The sequence below is a fragment of the Tupaia chinensis genome, unplaced genomic scaffold (genome assembly GCF_000334495.1).
Source record: "Tupaia chinensis unplaced genomic scaffold, TupChi_1.0 Scaffold000532_1, whole genome shotgun sequence".
Classification (NCBI taxonomy): domain Eukaryota; kingdom Metazoa; phylum Chordata; class Mammalia; order Scandentia; family Tupaiidae; genus Tupaia; species Tupaia belangeri.
The window spans coordinates 4,856,083-4,863,671 of NW_006160045.1; the positions used below are offsets into that span (position 1 = coordinate 4,856,083).

At 38.1% G+C, this 7,589-nt stretch overlaps 1 long non-coding RNA gene across 2 annotated transcripts in view; it reads left to right on the forward strand.

Moving 5' to 3' along the window:
• Positions 1-5,616, forward strand: part of LOC102481737 (uncharacterized) — an 8,452-nt gene extending 2,836 nt beyond the window's left edge. Inside the window, exons 2-5 of one of the 2 annotated variants that reach the window (XR_335786.3) lie at positions 923-1,016; positions 3,250-3,316; positions 5,266-5,383; positions 5,476-5,616. This is a non-coding gene — a long non-coding RNA (uncharacterized LOC102481737). Of the gene's footprint in view, positions 1-922; positions 1,017-3,249; positions 3,582-5,265; positions 5,384-5,475 lie in introns of those variants that run through there. The other variant, XR_003550842.1, reaches the window with a different exon arrangement.
• The last annotated feature ends 1,973 nt before the right edge of the window (positions 5,617-7,589 follow it).

Below are 7,589 nucleotides of genomic sequence, written 5' to 3' on the forward strand. Positions count from 1 at the left end.
TTCTAACTCTCACTCTCTCTTTCTCTGGCAAAACTCATTTGAATAATAATTAATTAATTAATATTCTAAAAAAAATCAGGAATTTGTTTAGATTCCTGATTTTGTTGCATATTACCTTAAGTCGAGAATTGAGAATTTGTAATTTAAAAATACTAACCTTTTTTTTTTGTTTAAAAGTTTCTTTATTTTTGTTTGTTGTCGCTATTTTTTGATTTGACTGGAGAGAGAAAGGGAAAGTGAGAAAGCAAGCCACCAGGTCCAGGACTTGAAGAACCCTAGTCATCCATGTGAGAGTCTGGTACCTTAATCACCACACCACCTGCCAGGCTCCAAAAATACTAACCTTTTTTTTTTTTTTAATTTGACCAGAGTTAGACACAGAGAGAGAGAGAGGGAAAGTGAGAAAGCGAGCCACCAGGTCCAGGACTTGAACCGTGGTCAGCCATGTGGGAGTGTCCAGCACCTTAACCACCATGCCACCTGCTGGTCCCAAAAAATACTAACCTTTTTAAAAATGTGAGTCAAGGGGGCCAGCAGATGGCATAGTAGTTTATGTTGCTGGACTCCCACATGCTGACCGCAGTTTGAATTCTGGACCTGGTGGCTTGAAACTCAGGCTGGGCTTATGTGCATGCATGCCCAAGATCCCAAGAGAATGGAGAAGGGATTGTGACATGGCCATCCTCCTTGGGGGGTGATTTCTCACTTTCCTTCTTTAAAAAAAAATGTTAATCAGCTCAAGTTGACTCAGACCTTTTAAAGTTCAAGTTATAAGACCTTGCATTCGTTTAAAGTTTTTGTAAATATTGGAGGGTGGGTAGAAATGAGTGTCTTTGTGTGTGTTAATGGCTAGAAGAGAGCACATAGCCCAACAGGGTTCAAGTGTTTGTTACCTTCCTTTGTTTATATTTTAATCATTTAGGGATTTGACTTCAGGTCACAGAGAAGATCTGACATTTTGTATGAAAGATAATCGACATATGTGCAGTTGGAATGGCTAGTCAAGAGCAACGATGGTATGTTATTTGGTAGTTTTCTATTTTAGTACTGTGAATTTTTGAATATTTATGGACTGATTCAGTATTTTAATTAGGTTAAAGACATTCTAAACCTTTTGCCTGTTCTTAGCCATTTTGTTAATATTTTAGTATATAGTAGATACAATCTGAATTTTAGTTTTCATTCCATTATGACTACTAATGTTTATTATCAGTGATTAAAATAGAACCTTCTCCATGAGGTGCAATTTGTCAGCTAGTTTTGTTTATCTACCCACCTAGCTCTCATCAGTTCTGTGTCTGGTACAGATGTAGATAAATCAAAATGCCAGAAAAATTAATAGTTTGTATACTCATGGTTTTGCACTCTACATGTTAAATAGTAAAACATTATAAAATCAATGAATGTTTGGCCTATTTTGGAAATTGACTTCATGGGCCCAGAAGGTGGTGTGGTGGTTAAGGTAATGGACTCCCGTGTTGCCCGTGCTTCAAATCAAACCTAGCAGGTTGCTTTCTTGCTTTCCCTTTCTCTATCTTTCTGTCCATCTCTGTTAAATTAAAAAATAACAACAGGGGCTGGCAGGTGGCACAGTGGTTAAGGTCCTGGACTCCCACATGGCTGATTACAGTTTGAGTCCTGGTGGCTTGCTTTATCACTTTCCCTTTCTCTCTCTGTTTCTCTCTAGTCAAATTAAAAAAAATAATAATCATAACAAATAATTCTTTAAAAAAGGTGGAAATATTCTTTTTAATTTTTTTTTTTTTGAGACGTTTTTCACTATAGGGCGCGTGCGCTCGCCAGACAGAGAGAAACAGAAACAGACAGAAAGCGAGAAATCACCCCCCAGAGGGGATGGCCACGCCGCAGTCCCTTCTCCATTCTCCTCTCGGGATCTTGGGCACGCACGCACATGCACCCAGTGTGGGTTTTAAGCCACCGGGTCTGGGACACGAACCACGGTCGACTACGTGGGAGTCCAGCGACATAGCCACTACACTAACTGCTGGTTCCCCTTTTTAAATTTTTTTGAAAATTGACTTCATGCAAACCAATTATTTTCTTAGATGAAGAAAGAATAATAGCATACACTTGTGAAGATGAAGATTATGGAGATAAATTTGATGTAAATTATGTTTGCAGTAAATTATGGCTAAATTTTTTTTCTATAGAAGGCAGATTATCAGCTACAAATATGACTTTAAAAAATTACCAGTGTTGGGACCAGCAGGTGGCATGGTGGTTAGGGCGCTGGACACTCCCAATGGCTGACCATGGTTCGAGCCCTGGATCTAGTGGCTTGCTTTCTCACTTTCCCTCTCTCCCTTTCTCTCTCTCTCTGGTCAAATTAAAATGAATGAATAAATAAAATTAAATAATTATTTTTTAAAAGTTATCAGTGTTAGCCTTTAGTATGTGTGTGATCAACATAAATACAGCACTAGCCCAGGATTTGAGTAAGTACTCATTTAGCAGTTAAACTGGAAGAAGAGAGAATATTTCTGAGAAAGAAATCACTAACTTTTATTGAAAACTAATAAACATGAAGTTGATCTGAATATCTAGCCTGTCTTCTAGGGCAATATTGTTTGTGTCTCATTATTTATAACCATCAAATAGATTTTGTTTGTTTGTTTTTTTTTAATTTGCCAGATGGAACGTGTGCTTCTAATTGAGGGGGCTGGGGATGGGTAGGGGAAGTAAGAAAGCACTTCCATGGGGCATGACTATACTGTAATCCCCTCTTCATCTCTTCCCCTTTTGGGATTTTTGGCTACAAGTGCACGTGCACATGCCTAGCACACTTCCCAAGCTCTGCTGGACCTGAACCATGTGGTTGGCCATGTGGGATCCAACTGCCTCAACCACCAGGCCACATTTAACCTAAGTATTGTATGTTTCTCTCTGTAAACTTCACTCCTAATTAGAATTTTGAAGTTTTCTAGACTTAGGGAAGCAGATAAAAACTGTTGGGACCAGCAGTTGGTGTAATGGCTATGTTGCTGGACTCCCATGTTGACCGCGGTTTGAATCCTGGACCCAGAGGCTTTAACTCCTGCCAGGTGCATGTACGTGTGTGCCAAGGAGAGTGGAGGAGAAGGGTTTGCGGCATGGCCATCCCCCCTGGGGAGTGATTTCTTGCTTTCTGTCTCTGTCTTTCTGGTGAGCGCATGTACCCTATAGTAAAAATCTCTCAAAAAAAAAAAAAACAAATTGTTTATTTCTGGGTTCTTTTTTTTTTTTTAACAGAACTTTGAAAACGAATTGTAGAACTCCTCTAAGAATGGATAAGATCTTGACATTACCTTCAAAATCAGTAAGGAAGCTCTTGATGGATGGCACTCTTCACATGCATTCTCTGCTACACCTGTATAGCTGAATTTAAGTTTGTTCAGAAGGAAAAGCCATGCATCTTTGTACTATTTAAATACTATGCTTATGTATAACCCAAAATGTCTTTTTATTTATTTACTTATTTAGGATAGGTTTCTGCTATTAAGAGCATGCACTTATCAGAAAGTGTGAAGTCACCCCTGAGTAGGGATGGCTATACTGCAGTCCCTTCGTCTCCATTCTCCTCTTGAGATTTTGGGCACATACAAACATGCCTGATGTCAGTTTTAAGCTGCCAGGTCTGGTACTCAAATTGCAGTCGCTCATGGGAGTCCAGTGATGTAAGCATTTTGCCACCTGCTGGTCCCCAAAATGCCTTTTATAGAGGATTGAGTTAGAGGACCAAAAAGAAAAAAAAGAGAAAAAAGCTTGTGGAGTTGTTTGGTGTGTGTTTTCTTTTTCTTTTTCTTTGTTTTTCTTTTTTTAATCTATGGCATTTGAAGATTTTGCTTGGCAAAAATTATACAAAGGGCCACAGGTGAGGTGGTTAAGGCTCTGGACTCCCACATGGCTGATGGTTCAAGTACCAGATGTCGTGGCTTACAGATCACGCTGGGCATGTGTTTGTGTTCCCAAAATCTTGAGAGGAGAATGGAGGGGAAGGGATTGCTGTGTGACCATCCTTCCCAGGCAGTGATTTCTCAGTTTCTCCTTCACTGTCTCTCTTGCTGGTGAGCTCACATGCTGTATGGCAAAAACCTTTCAAAGAAAAAAAAAAAAAAGAAAAATAATAAAGACCTGGGCTATAAGTCTGATTCATTTGCTTTCTTTTAAACCTATTGCTCTGAACCAATGATTTCTCTCTAACTTACCTTTGTTCTTCGTGTGGAGTGTTCATATTAAATGGTTTTGAGGCTGGCAGGTGACGTGGTAGTTAAGGGCACTGGACTTCCCACATGGCCAACCATGGTTCCAGTCCTGGAACTGATGGCTTGCTTTCTCACTTTCTCTCTCTCTCTCACTCACTCTATCTGTTTCTGGGTAAGTCAGAATAAATGTACAAATAAATAAAGTTAAAATAATTCTTTTTTAAAAAATAAATGGTTTTATTGTTAGGCTTTAAAAAAATAAAAAAAATTTTAGGTGCTGCTAATGATTAGATAATGTAGTAACATTTTTTTACCAATGTATGATGATGGGCTTGCCAGAAGCTGAAAAAACTACCTGGGTTATTAAACATAGCAGAAAATCCAGGTAAATACCATATTCTTGGAACACCTAAACATTATGTATAAAACGATGGTAAGTAAAATGTTTCGGGCTGATCTTAGCATTTAAGAGTTCTAAAGGTAATTCTAGGTAACTTTTATCTGTTATCTTCCCCCCCTACCCCCACCGGTTTTTTTTAAATTTGCTATAGGGCATGTAGGCTAGATGGGGTAGGTGTGAGAATGCTCTTGCCATGTTGCAATCCCTTCTCCATTCTCTTCAGGATGTTGGACATGCACACCCACATTCAAGGGTATTTATCAAGCCTTTGGGGTCTGGAGCTCCAACTGTGCATTTGGCCATGTAGGATCCAGCTGTTTTATTGCTGACTGGCCCATCTTTATTCATTTTGTCAACATTTTAGAGATAGGATATTGGCAAAATTAAGTTGTTTACTTTATCTGTAGAATAAATTGCCCTTTAGTGGCTAGGGTTAATTATTTTTTCCAGGATTTTTCCAAACTCTTAACATCTAACAGCCTAGAAGGAATCAAATAAAAGAGTCTTGTTATATGATAAAGTGATCCTTGTTTGATAGCAGTAATGGGCAAATGGACAATATGTAGATTATAAAATACTGCTTACTTTCCATATGGAACTAAGCTGATATTAAAAGCCTGAGATTCACAAGTTTTAAGGGAAATTTTTAACTTTCACAAATAGGTGACAAATTCTAAAGAAGCACATGGCAGATGTAATACTGAACACACTGTTGTAGAGAGCCCACAATGTCTTAGGAATTGAGATCGCTGTCCATAAGAAAAATTTCACTCTTGATCAGGTAAGCTATAGCTTTGAGGTTGAAAATGTTAACTAATAAATTGGGTTTCGTGTAAGATTAGGGTAATAAACTTAATTTCTTTTTCCCTTAAGACAAATGTGCCTGCAGCTGTGATCGTGATAATGAACAAGTTGTAACTTTGAACAGTTCTTCGTTATATGGGACTGGCAGGTGGTTTGGTGGTTAAAGGCGTTGGAATCCCCCACATGGCCAACCATGGTGCGAGTCCTAGACCTGGCGGCTTGCTTTTTCACATTCCCTCTTTCTCTCTCCCTGGTCAAATTAAAAAATAATAAAGTTAATAAATACTTTAAACAATTCTTTGTTATGTGAAAAATATCTGACCTTACATATGTAAAAAAAAAAATACCTTCAGAATCTTTTGTGTCAATAAGCTGCAAAAGTGGATATCAAAGAAATTTTAACATCAGTTATGATTTTTCATTCATTGACTAATGGAGAAAGGACCAAAATAGTTCAGAATCAATGTGATTGTGTTAATAGTGATGAAGAAGATGACATTAACACTGCAAAAAAAACCATTGCGGACAACATGGTGAAAATGTGCAACGAACTACTGAAGCACTAGAACAGCATACACTCACCCTACAAGAAATCCTGTCCATTAATAAAATCAGGGAAAGATTTCTAAGACAAAAACTGTCAATGAGGCAGGTGACTCTGAAGGAATTTTTTTTTTTTCTTAGCTAAAGGGTACATGTACTCTAGAGAGGGAGAGGAGAAAGTACTCCCTATGGGGAATGGTCACACCACAATCCTTCATCTCTGCCTCATTCTGGGGTTTTGAGCACATATGTAACCGGCATTGGAGGAAACAACAAACCACTAGCAGGATACCTCAGCCTTAAGTCCCCCACTTCCTGGTCCCTCAACTGTTCCTGATGTTTCTTCTCACCTAAAAAAAAAAAAAAAGTACAGTACCCTTTTAAATCAAAACACAGCATCATAGAGAGTTGTTTCATAGCTGATATGAGTATTCTGGCAATATTGCTGTGCTGCTTAGTTACCCTGAACACATTTTTTTCACTGTATTAATGATACGTTATTTTCTTACTGTTAAGTACTTACATGTGAATAAATGCAAGAAAGATGATTGCTTAATAGTGTATAAATTTAGAGTCAGGAATGATAGTGACACCAAACAACTAGTTTGTTTACATGAGATAGTGACAACTTTGCTTTCTGGTAATTTGTGGTTTACACAAACTCTGTGTCATGTGCAGTATTATTTAAAATACTGGGTAGTTACCTTTAGGCTATGTACATAAGGTGTATATAAAACATGAATTTCATGTTTAGACTTGGGTCCCATCCAACAAGGTATCTCAGGTATGTGTAAATATTCTAAAATCCGAAAGTGTTCAATATTCAAAATACTTCTGGTCCAAGGCATTTCAGATAAGGGATATTCAACCTATAATGGGTCAACATTTTATATATTTAAGTTATATATATGTGTGTGTGTGATATAACATCTCTGGCATTTTGGGGCACATATGACCATGTGCCTGGTTTGTTCCTTAAGCCACCAGTTCTAGGATTCTTTTTTTTAAGAATCATTTCAATTAACTTAATTAGATAAGAGAGAAAGTGAGAAAGCAAGCCACCAGATATGGAACTTGAACCACGGTCGGCCATGTGGGAGTCCAGTGTCCCTAACTACCACGCTACATCCCAGCCCGGTTGCTTCCTTTTTAAATTTGGTCACTACTGAATTTAGAATAGTAGGCAAGGTAGAAGATGTTAATGTTTATTTCTGCAGTAATCAGGACTAATCAGATCATTTAAAATTCTTTTAATCTAGGAGTTAAGAGGGCATATGACATAGGAAACAAAATTATTTCCAAACAGTTGTAATGTAACACCAAAGAAGGTCGAGAAATGAGAGTGGGGGGGAGTGTTGTAGATTTGAGCTCAGAATATAGAATATTCTTTCAGAATGTCAGTAATGAAGGGGCAGAGAGAATTGTTAAAGGGGACACAAATCTAAGGTAAGGGAAAGTGGTTTATTTTTAATTTTTTTTAAAAGATGGTAGCTTGGGGGCTGGCAGATGGCATGGTGGTTGAGGGTGTTGGACTGCCACATGGCTGACCGAGGTTCAAGTCCCGAACTTGGTGGTTTGCTTTCTCACTCTCTCCTCGCCCTCCCTGGTCAACTTTAAATAAATAAAGTTTTATATATATA